Genomic DNA, 11,401 nt, shown 5'->3' on the forward strand with positions numbered 1-11,401 from the left:
ACTGAATAAAGATTAATAGTGGGAAGAGTGAGTAAGTATTCTTGAAGAATAAGATAAATTTGGGTCTGAAATCAGACTATTCCCACCTCCTAGCTTGGGAGCAACATTTAACTTCTCAGCCCCAGCTGCCTTATCTATTAAAGAAATAAGATTAATGTATGCCTATTTTGGAGTTGGTAGAATAAGATGAGATAGCATATGTAAAAGTTCTATTATAGGGCTTGGCATTAGGAAGACACCCAGGAACTATAACTTTTCTCCAGTGTGCCAGTAAGTAATATCCTGTTTCACTGTGTGCCAGGGAACATGTAATTGGTGTTAACCCCAAAGCCATGGGATAATTCAGATAGTTTAAAATGAGAGTTTAGATTATTTGTTCTAATTTATACTAGCACTAAAACCCTGATATTCTCTTGGTTATTTTGGGTATTTCATTTATCTACTTGTTTAACAAGTCATTCAGCTATCATTGGATATACTTTAAGATAAACATTCATGGAGGAAATAAGATGTTTGGCTATTTCTCAGGAAAAACAGAGCCTGAAAGGAACATTTATCAAAACAACCCAATTAAAAAAAAAAAAATCACTGTAACTGGTTGCTGGGATAAAAGGAAGACATGAATTTAAAACATAATCAACTTGCTAAATGTTTCTCAAGTTTATGGTTATTTGTAACATTTTAAAAAATTGTGTACCTTATGATGGAATCACTTCCAGATGTAAGAAGCCCCTCTTCTCCACATAATTTAATAATACATTAAGTACCATTGAAATTAACTGATGCAATTTGTTTGAGCGAAGTGGATGTACCTACCACTTATACCTACAGATGAGCAATCTCAAGCAAGATTTTTGATCTTTCTCATTAAGCTTCTTTTCTTCTTCCAATGTCATATCTCAATTAACAGATATCATCTTAAATACTCAGGCTAAAAACTCTGAGTAATCTTTGTCTCCTTGTATCAAAGCAACTGTTAAATGTGTTAGGCGGAACTCCAAGACAGGCTCTTGTCCCTGATATAATAGGTCATGTATAATCTCTTCCCCTTGAGTGTGTATAGAACCTGATTTCTTTTTTTTTTTTTTAAGATTTTATTTATTTATTTGATAGAGATCACAAGGAGACAGAGTGGCAGGCAGAGAGAGGAGGAAGCAGGCTCCCCACTGAGCAGAGAGCCCAACGCGGGGTTTGATCTCAGGACCCTGGGATCATGACCTGAAGCAAAGGCAGAGGCTTCAACCCACTGAGCCAACCATGTGCCCTAGAGCCTGATTTCTAATTACTCCAGTAATTAGGTTACATTATATTGCAAAAGTAAAACATTTTTGCAGATGTGATTAACGTTTCCTATTCAGCTCATTTTGAGTTAATCAAAAGGGGATTACTTGGGTATGCCTGACCTCATCAGATGAGTCCTTTTAAAAAGGAATTTAGCTTTCCTTGAGCCCTGAGACTTGAAGCAGCAGAGATTCCCTTGCTGGCCTTGAATTAGTACCCTGCAATGTTTGAGAGGAGGAAACCTGGGGCAAGAATCTCAGAGTGACCTCTAGTAACTGAGAGGTATTCCCCAATGATAGCTACCAAGAAAATGGGGGAATTGAGTCGTATAATCACAAAGAAATGAATTCTGCCAACATGGGCTTGGAAGTAGATTCTCCCCTAGTCAAGCCTTCAGATAAGATCACAGCCCAATCAATACTTTGACAGCAGCCTTGAGCAGAGACTTAACCAAGATGTCTATACTCTGGAGACAATAAACATAAGTTTATTGTGAGATAATAAATGCATGTTGTTTTAAGTGATTAAGTTTGTGTTAATTTCTTATGTAGCATAGAAAACTAATACATTAAGTTCTCTTCATTCTTCCCTTCAATGTTTATATTTATCCTTTTTTCTTTATTGCTCTCATGTCTGATTCAGGTCCCTCATGTTTCTCATCTGAACTAATAACTTTTTAGCTAAACTTCCCGCCTTCAGTTTCTCACTTCTCTTGGAATCCATTGCCAGCATATTTTATCTTCCAGAAACTCAGTTTTAATTATGTCTCCCCTCTCGAAAAGTGTTCATCATTCTCATTTCCCCACAATCAAAGATGTACAGCTTAGTCATTTTGTGGCTATGGATTTGGATCTAAATTCTAACCTTTAATGAGCTGTGTGAACTTGGGCATGTCAATAAATGTCTTAAGGCTTAGTAAAATCCAAGTCATAACTGGATGTTTCTCCTGAGGTTATTGTAAAAATTAAATAAAATAATGCACATAAAGTTTTTGTTACATAGTGTGTGCTCCATAAATTGTAGCTATTTGTAGCTAATTGTAGAATTAAATTCAAACCACTTATTCTGGTATTTAAGCTATAGATGAGCCTCAAAAAACATTCACAGTGACATCTCCTTCTATTTCTTTCCTCAAATCAAACTGATCTGCCATTCCAGTATACCAATGAATTTGAAGTTCTTAGTTATATATTATACAATCCATGTTTTTGTCCATTGTTTGTTTTCCTCTTTTAGATTAGAAGGGTGTTTTTTGTTTTGTCTTGGTTTGGTTTTTTTGTTTTATTTTGTTTTTTGTTTTTGTTTCTGCCATTCTAAACCTATCAAAATTTCACATATCTTTTGAGGATTAGCCTTTACGAGACCTCCCCTCTAACCACAGCTACTTTTCTAGTATCATGATACTGGATACTTAGAACCTGTTCTGATTTGTCAGAGGTCCATTCTGATTGGTGATCTTATGTAAGTTGTGTCTTTTTAGTAGCAATCTTGCTTACAATATTTCTTTTCTTTGATGTCTCAACTCAGAATTATTATTTTTTCTGGGTGTTCCTATAACAATTTGCTTGTACCTATGTTTTATATTTCAAACAAACTATGTTTTGAAATTCAACTTGTTCACATGACTATCTTCCTTACTACATAGAAAGAAGAGAATATCTTTAGTTCCCTCCCACATAATAAATGCTTCAACCTTTGTTGGATGATTAAGAATCAGTGTCCTTGGGTGCCTGGGTGGCTCAGTGGGTTAAGCCGCTGCCTTCGGCTCAGGTCATGATCTCAGGGTCCTGGGATCGAGTCCCACATCGAGTTCTCTGTTCAGCAGGGAGCCTGCTTCCCTCTCTCTCTCTCTGCCTGCCTCTCTGTCTACTTGTGATCTCTCTCTGTAAAATAAATAAATAAAATCTTTAAAAAAAAAAAAAAAGAGAATCAGTGTCCTTGACTTCGTGGCTCAGTCAGTTAAGCCTCTGAATCTTAATATTGGTTTAGGTCATGATCTCGGGGTCCTAAGATCAAGTCTCAAGTCAAGCTCCGTGCTGAGGGTAGATCATGCTTAGGATTCTCTCTCTCTCCTTCTCCCTTTGCCCCTCCCCACTTGCTCATGTGCTCTTTCTCTCTTAAAAAAATAAAAAAGAATTAGTTTCTTTGAGCCATTTGTCAGGCTTTAGAAAGATGAAGCAGATTTTTGTAATGGATAATGTCTACTAATGGTTGACTGGCTTCAGCAGCATCTTATTTGGTCTAAATAATTAAATATTCTACACAAGAATGCATCAAAGTAAAAACTATGTATGATTTATAAAGCCCAATAAAATCTATAAAGATTTGGATGGCCAATTTATTTAAATGAGTGTATCTCTATCTCCATATCAATGTTTCTTTGTCAGAATAATTTCAGATCTTCATTGCTGTAACAAATTCTTTTATGTCAAGCAATTGCATTTGTGATCCTGAAAAAATCCGAGACACCACCTAGTCTGTGGATCTGCAGAGTCGAATCCATGTGACTCTGTCTTCCCGTTCTATCTTCTAACCCATCTTTTAGTACACACTCTCTTTGCCTGGCTTCCTCTTTTTTTTTTTTCCTTCCCAGCTGAGGACCATTCTTCTTGCTGGGAAATGTAGACCTCAAATAGAAATGATGTAGCCCTCCCCCTTCTTTTTTTCACTTAGTAACTTTGTATAATAGTCCCCAAAGAGTATAGGCATTCTGTTCCTCATTTTCCCACAAAATGTGGCTGAAGAAGCCTTGTCTTTAGAAATACAACTTCATTTCTTTTTCAGCATTATCCTGTTAAAGCTCATTTCTAGAGGTCCGTGATTGCCTTTGGTGTTAATTCTTAGCTGGATCCTCATTTACTCCAACTTCTATTCATTTTAAATCTGATCTAGCTAGAATAGATAGAATAGAATAATTCTCTCAGAATTTTAGAGACCATCAAATATGTATGTGCATGCATTTTTAAAAAATGCTTTCTATTTACCAAACACAGTGCTAGGTATTTTATATGACTTTTCATAGTGTCCTCTTCCCACAAACCTGTGTGTCATATATAATTACTATCCTTGCGTGTGTGTGTGTGTGTGTGTTTAACAAGGTTAGAGAGGTTAAGTAATTTTCCCAGGCAGTTTGTAGCTCTACCTTACTATCCTTACTCTGCAAGGAGAACTGAGATTTAGAAAGGTTGAATATCTTGCTTAATGTCAAACGACTCATAAGTGGCACACCTAGGATTCAAACCTACATTTTTCTTGAGTCTGTCGTCTGAACTCTTACCACTCCTTCCCCCGCCCCCCAAACCCCGTGCTATAACTCCTTCCTCTCTTTTGAAGCTTTTGACATCTGCTTTCTTAAAACCTTCAGCACATATCAGCCTCTGCGGTATATTTCCTCTCCTTATTATAAATTCCAAGATGACATGGTAACCACTCAGTTCTTTCTTGTCAGAGAAAAGTTGGTCCAAAATAGCAGTCTTTTTGCTGCAGCTTCTATTATTTTAGAGATGATATTCAGTAAGGTAAGTGAAACAATTTTAACCACTTTACTTTGAGCTATAAAAGACTTCTAGTAGATGTCAAGAGAGTTGCAATTTCCCATCAACATATAGTTCGTCTCTGTGTGCCAATTTTGTTACACCCCTTATTTTAGTATATGATTGTTCCCTAAGCTTGTGCAGAAATCAGATATACAGGTATTAAATGGTAGACTTGGTATTATTATTATTTTTTAATATTTTATTTATTTATTTGACAGACAGAGATCACAAGTAGGCAGAAAAGCAGGCAGAGAGAGAGGAAGAAACAGGCTCCCTGCTGAGCAGAAAGCCCAAGGCATGGCTTGATCCCAGGATTCTGGGATCATAACCTGAGCTGAAGGCAGAGGCTTTATCCCACTGAGCCACCCAGGCCCCTAGACTGGACATTATAATGGAGGACTCTGTTTCCAGAATAATAAAGCAAGATCCTTAATTATACCACAACTTGGAGGAAAAAAAGACAACGATGTTAATTCTGTTTTTTAATACATTTTCCTTAATATTTTTATTTTCCTTTAACCTAAGTATCAACTGACAGCTTAATTCCAGTGAACTCAACTGATGGCAAAGAATCCACTATTTTTGATAAATCTAATGACTTCAATCTTGGTTTTAATTGTAATAAGCTAATGAGAAATATATTACTTAGTGGTAGCATTACTACTAATCTTTTTATTTCCCACTCACATTTCAGAAAATAGTCAGAGACTTTTATAAAAGAATACTCCAATAATTGCGCAAACACTGTAGTAAGGGCAAAGATGGCTACATTGCTGAAACTAAGTTGTCTTGGTCAACCAACAGGCGATGCCATTCAGTGAGAGCTGGAAGTGTTTATTTGAAAGTTCACGGATAAATGTTCAAACTCAACACATAAAAGGAAGTTTAAGAGTTCCCATTTGTAATTACAAAAACTCAGGGCTTCTGGTATGTTTTAGGAAGGCACTGTTCAGGGATGTTGGGTGGCTCAGTCAGTTGGGCATCTGCTTTTGGGTCAGGTTGTGATCTTGGGGACCTGGGATGGAGTCCTATGTTGGGCTCCTTGCTCATCGGGGGGTTTGCTTCTCCCTCTGCCTGCTGCTCCCCCTGCTTGTGCTCTCTCTCTCTTTCTCAATCTGGCAGATAAAATAAAATCTAAAAAAAAAAAAAAAAAAAAAGAAGGCACTGTCTCTAACTTCTATTGATTAAATACGCAGTAGCATGCTTCTGTAACTATTAGTTCTGTTTCATTCTCATTTTCTCCTCACCCAAATTGCGTTCATTATGCTTCCAGTGTCAAGATTGAGGACTCCTACTAATCTTAATCTTAATCTTATTTATCCCTGGGCTCCTTTCCTTCCTTTTATAGTTGATCCATGTTTTTCGGGAAGACATTTCCTTTGGTTGCTATATTCTTGATATGAATTCTACCAAATGTCAGGAAAGCATACGAATTATACTTACTTTCTTATATTAAAATATCAGATTTGCCATTGTTACCCATTTTAGTCAATATTGTTTATTTGCAACCAATAGAAATCAGCTTCAATTAGCTTAAGCAAAAAGGGGAATTTATTAGAAAAAGAAAACAAGGATGGCTCATTAAACTCTAAGATAAGACGTAAAACTGAGTATTTTTAAACAGCTTGCTCATTGTTCTGTGCCTTTATGGGTTCAAACATTTATTGTTGTTATAGTTAATTTTTCACATGCCTTCACAAACCCCCATAATTTTCTAGGTAGGCATAGTGTCACCTACATAGCAGATCTGAATACATGTTTGTTGAATGAATAAATGTACTTCATTCACTTATAGGGTGCTGTCACCTGTTCTTCTTCTTTTTTTTTTTAAAAGATTTTATTTATTTGACAGACAGAGATCACAAGTAGGCAGAGAGGCAGGCAGAGAGAGAGGGGAAAGCAGGCTCCCTGCTGAACAGAGAGCCCAATGCGGGGCTCGATCCCAGGACCCTGGGATCATGACCTGAGCCGAAGGCAGAGGCTTAACCCACTGAGCCACCCAGGCGCCCCACCTGTTCCTTTTTGGAAGAAGATATGACAGTGACATTTGTCATTCCACAGACTGACAGAATTGATTTGACTGATCTGACACTTAATCTTCATGTTTCTGCAGACTCTAATTTTCTATATAATGCATGAAACTCTTAAAAGATCAAGTTAACACTATTTCAGGATAATTACTTTATCAAACCATTCAATTAGTTTTCTTTCAAAGCCAGAAATCCTGATTTGAAAAATTATTTTTTAAACCAACTTAACAGTTTGAATTAAAGATCTGAATTAAGAAAATCTTTGCAAGAATAGACGTTGTTTTACTTTTTTTTTTGTATGAATTTTGCCTTCATTTGAGTGCCCAAAAAACTTAGTGCTTTAAGATGCACTTAGTCAGTAAGGCTAGAGGAAACAGTAGGAAGGTCCTTGGCAAAATTGTTCTAAACCAAATCCTCCCTTTCTGGGACTCCCTCCTCCTGTTACTCTTCATGATCAGGTTTCCTCCCTGGGACCCTGGTCCTTGCACTTGCTTTTCTCTTAGCATTTTAGCAAGTTCTGTCTGATTCCCAAACAAATTCCTCCAATCCCTTCCTCAACAGACTCCATTTTGCCTTTCCAGAATGTTATATTTAAATGTCTTATGACATCCTCTTGTGAAAATACTAATTGTGATCCAACTACATATTTAATACCACCTTCCACACCACAGCCTGAGACTGTCTCAGTTCCACACTCCTGCTACAGATGCTGTCCCCTCTTTTGAGGGTACCATTTAATCATTAATACATTTTTAGGCCTAGGGTCTTTGCATCTGCTCTAATGAAAAGATATGGCTCATTTATTATTGTGAACATCGGTGGTAGTTACCATACAATATATTGTCTGTACGAGGAAATGTTTGAACATGAAAGGAAGTGCTGTCAATTCCAGTACAGGCATACATTGAGATCACCCTGGGCAGATTGGAACTACTGTCACCCTAATTATTAGTGATTATCGAGTTTACCTAGGAAACTACCTTTTTCTATTGAGATTCATTTATTTCTCTTGATGTGTTTATTTATTTATTTTTTTTAAATTTTTTTAAAAAAGATTTTATTTATTTATTTGTCAGAGAGAGAGCAAGCGAGAGCGAGCACAGGCAGACAGAGTGGAAGGCAGAGTCAGAGGGAGAAGCAGGCTCCCTGCGGAGCAAGGAGCCCGATGCGGGACTCGATCCCAGGACACTGGGATCATGACCTGAGCCGAAGGCAGCTGCTTAACCAACTGAGCCACCCAGGCGTCCCTCTTGATGTGTTTAAATCTCTCTTTGACTTTGCAAATTTCTGGAGTGAGTTATTTGAGGAAATAGATTAAGGACCAGACTTAATGAAATGTTCTTTAAAAGCAAACAAATACTGTCCATCAATAGATGAATGTATATACCACATCTTCTTCATCTGTTATGCATTATATCATTTTATATATATATAATTACATGTATCTGTTACACATATTTATATACATATGTATCTTTATCCATTACATAATACACACACACACAATGGAACATTACTCAGTCATAAAAAAGAATGAGATCTCTTTATTTGCAACAGTATGAATGGAGCTAGAGAGTATAACACTAAGTGAAATAAGTCAGTTAGAGAAAGACAAATATCATATGACTTCACTCATGTGGAATTTAGGAAACAAAACAAATGAACAAAAGGAAGAAGAAGAGAAAGGGAGAAACCAAGAAATGGACTCAACTCTGGAGAACAAACTGAGGGTTATTAAGATGGAGGTAGATGGGGGAATGGGTGAAATAGGTGAAGGGGATCAAGAGGACACTTGTGATAAGCACTGAGTAATGTATGGAATTGTTGAATCACTGTATTGTACAGCTGAAATTAATAGAACACTGTATGTTAACGATACTAGAATTAAAATAAAAAACTATACTAGAATTAAAATTAAAAATGAAATTCTTTAAAAAGCAAATAAACATCATCTCAAGGGCTTAGTCTGTCAAAAACTAAGAAACATTTGCCTTTTACAAGTTCCCTGACAGTGACAGGGACACCTTTTTTTAATATAAGGGATTGATTATATTGTCAGTTGGTGTTCTACTCTTCCTTCATTCATGAGTAATGACCAGCTTCTTTAGGTTAGAATGGCATTAGTTCTCTAGGTTCTCTTGAGAAGCCTATGTTAGTTGGAACGGTGTGGACCATAAGGTTCTGTTACAGAAATACACACCCCAAATTGGCTAAGTATTTTAACCTCTTTTAGGTAGCAGTTTCTGAATTTCCAAGTTGGGAATAATTCTTTGTATAGACATACATGATTATAGAGTCTCTGAATTGATCCATACCTCAAAAATAACTAATCCATAGGTTCTCCACCATGGCTACATATCTGAATATCAGTGGAGCTTAAAAAAATACATATGCTTTTCCTATTTCCAGAAATTCTGATTTAACTGGCCTGGAATGGGACCCAGGCACAGGCATTTGGGGGAAAAAAAAATGCCTCAAATGATTTGAATGAGCAGTCAGGACTGAGAATCTCTGATTGAATTCAGCAACTCATTTTACTTCTGAGAAAGTGAGGCCCTTTTACTTCAGCTGTCGCTGTGGGTTAACAATTCAAATATCCCTGTGAATTGTGAGATGTTTTTAAAAGGGCTCTGTGAATGTGACATCACTTTCTTTATTTAGAACTGATCATAATTTTTATGGCTTCCAACAGATGTCTTGGTTTCTTGAATTATCCTTTCACGTCATGGGGCTTCTAAAGGACTTGCTGCCAAAGGAGCCGGAAGGTATGCCTTTTTTTTTTGTTCTCCAGGTAGTAGAGCTTATTTTAGCTTTTTAATTTCTTCCCAGTCCTTTTGCTTCAATTCCTTCATTTATCTTTTTTGCCCATGGAGTTTGTCTTCTAACACTAGATTATGTGGATATATCGCTGAAGATTTCACAACACCCCAAATATTTTTCTTTTGCTTTTATACCTGAGTGATAGTTGAGCTCAGGTATCAGCAAGCTATGGCCCATGGGCCAAATATAGCCAGCTGTGTGTTTTTGTAAATAAAGTTTTACTGGGACACTGTCATGCCCATTCATTGATGTATTATCTATGTCTGCTTTCAAACACAATAGCAGAGTTGCAACTGAGTATTTGAAGGTATTTACTATCTGGTCCTTTACTGAAAAAGTTTTCTGACCCCTGGTTTAGCTAGTTTTAAAATGCTTGGACTGTGAGTCATTTTTAGGCATTGCTCATCTTCCAATGTTAAACAGTGCTGCAAGGATGTCAGAGGTCAGCTCGGTTCCTGCCCACTCTTCCTTTACTCACATTAATGACTTGGTCTTTTTGCCTGAATGCTGAAAGAATTCTCTCTGTATTATTGAAGTCTAATAGGCTGTATCGTGGCATCACTTGTTTTACATTAATTTTCTTGGGACACTGTACATTTGATCATTTTTTTGTTTGTTTGTTTATCTCTCTTGTTTATATACAGAAATGAACACATGTAATCCAAGGATACCGGTTATGTACATTTTCATTTAACATTGATTGGCTTCTGTCGTGCTTTTTTCATATTTATTTTTTTTGCTCTTTATTTAAACTTGGTCTTTTGTATACTTTATAGTATTCTCAGGAATATCTATTCCTTTCTTCCTTGACTCTTGTATTTTGCTTTGAGATAATTAAAAGTTCTTATTAAATTCTTGGGGTAGGGTGCCTGGGTGGCTCAGTGGGTTGGGCCTCTGCCTTCGGCTCAGGTCATGATCTCAGGGTCCTGGGATCAAGTCCCGCATGGGGCTCTCTGCTCAGCAGGGAGCCTGCTTCCTCCTCTCTCTCTGCCTACTTGTGATCTCTCTCTGTGTGTCAAATAAATAAATAAAATCTTTAAATTCTTGGGGTATATGACCATATGTTTGGTCGTAATTTTAACTGTCTGATGGCAACATTTGGGGGGGCTGAATGTTTTTCTGCCATTTGCTTTTTTCTGTTTCTTCTTTCTCTTGTAATATCTTTCCGTACTAGCTCCTTTTCAAGGAACCTATCATCTGCTACTTAACTTTGAATGAGATCCGTTCTTTCTGAACTAGCTTTTTGCAGGAGATTTATAGAGACAGAAAAATATTGTATTTCTTTTATTCCTTTAAAGGTTTATTTATTTGTTTATTTATTTATTTGAGAGAGAGAGAGAGAGAGAGAGAGAGAACATGTGCATGCCCGTAGGCAGAGGGGCAGTGGGATAGAATCTTCAAGCAGACTCACTGCTGAGTGCAAACCCTGATGTGGGCCTTTAGCTCAAGACCCATGAGATCATGACCTGAACCAAAACCAGGAGTCAGATCCTTAGCCAACTGAGCAACCCAGGTGCCCCTATATTTCGGAGTTATAAGAAATTCTTTACAGTTCATAGTTCATTCTCTAATATTCATTTCTTTCTTCTTCTGTAACATCAGGATCCAGATTCTATTCATTGTCATTGTGCCCAGCTAAAATGCTAAAATTCCCAGCTTGCTTTATAGCCGGTTATGGCTGTGTGACTAACTCTATCTGTAAACCAATATGGAAAGCAAAAAAAGTGTTGAGTG

Source organism: Mustela erminea, chromosome 9, assembly GCF_009829155.1.
Source record: "Mustela erminea isolate mMusErm1 chromosome 9, mMusErm1.Pri, whole genome shotgun sequence".
Classification (NCBI taxonomy): Eukaryota; Metazoa; Chordata; class Mammalia; order Carnivora; family Mustelidae; genus Mustela; species Mustela erminea.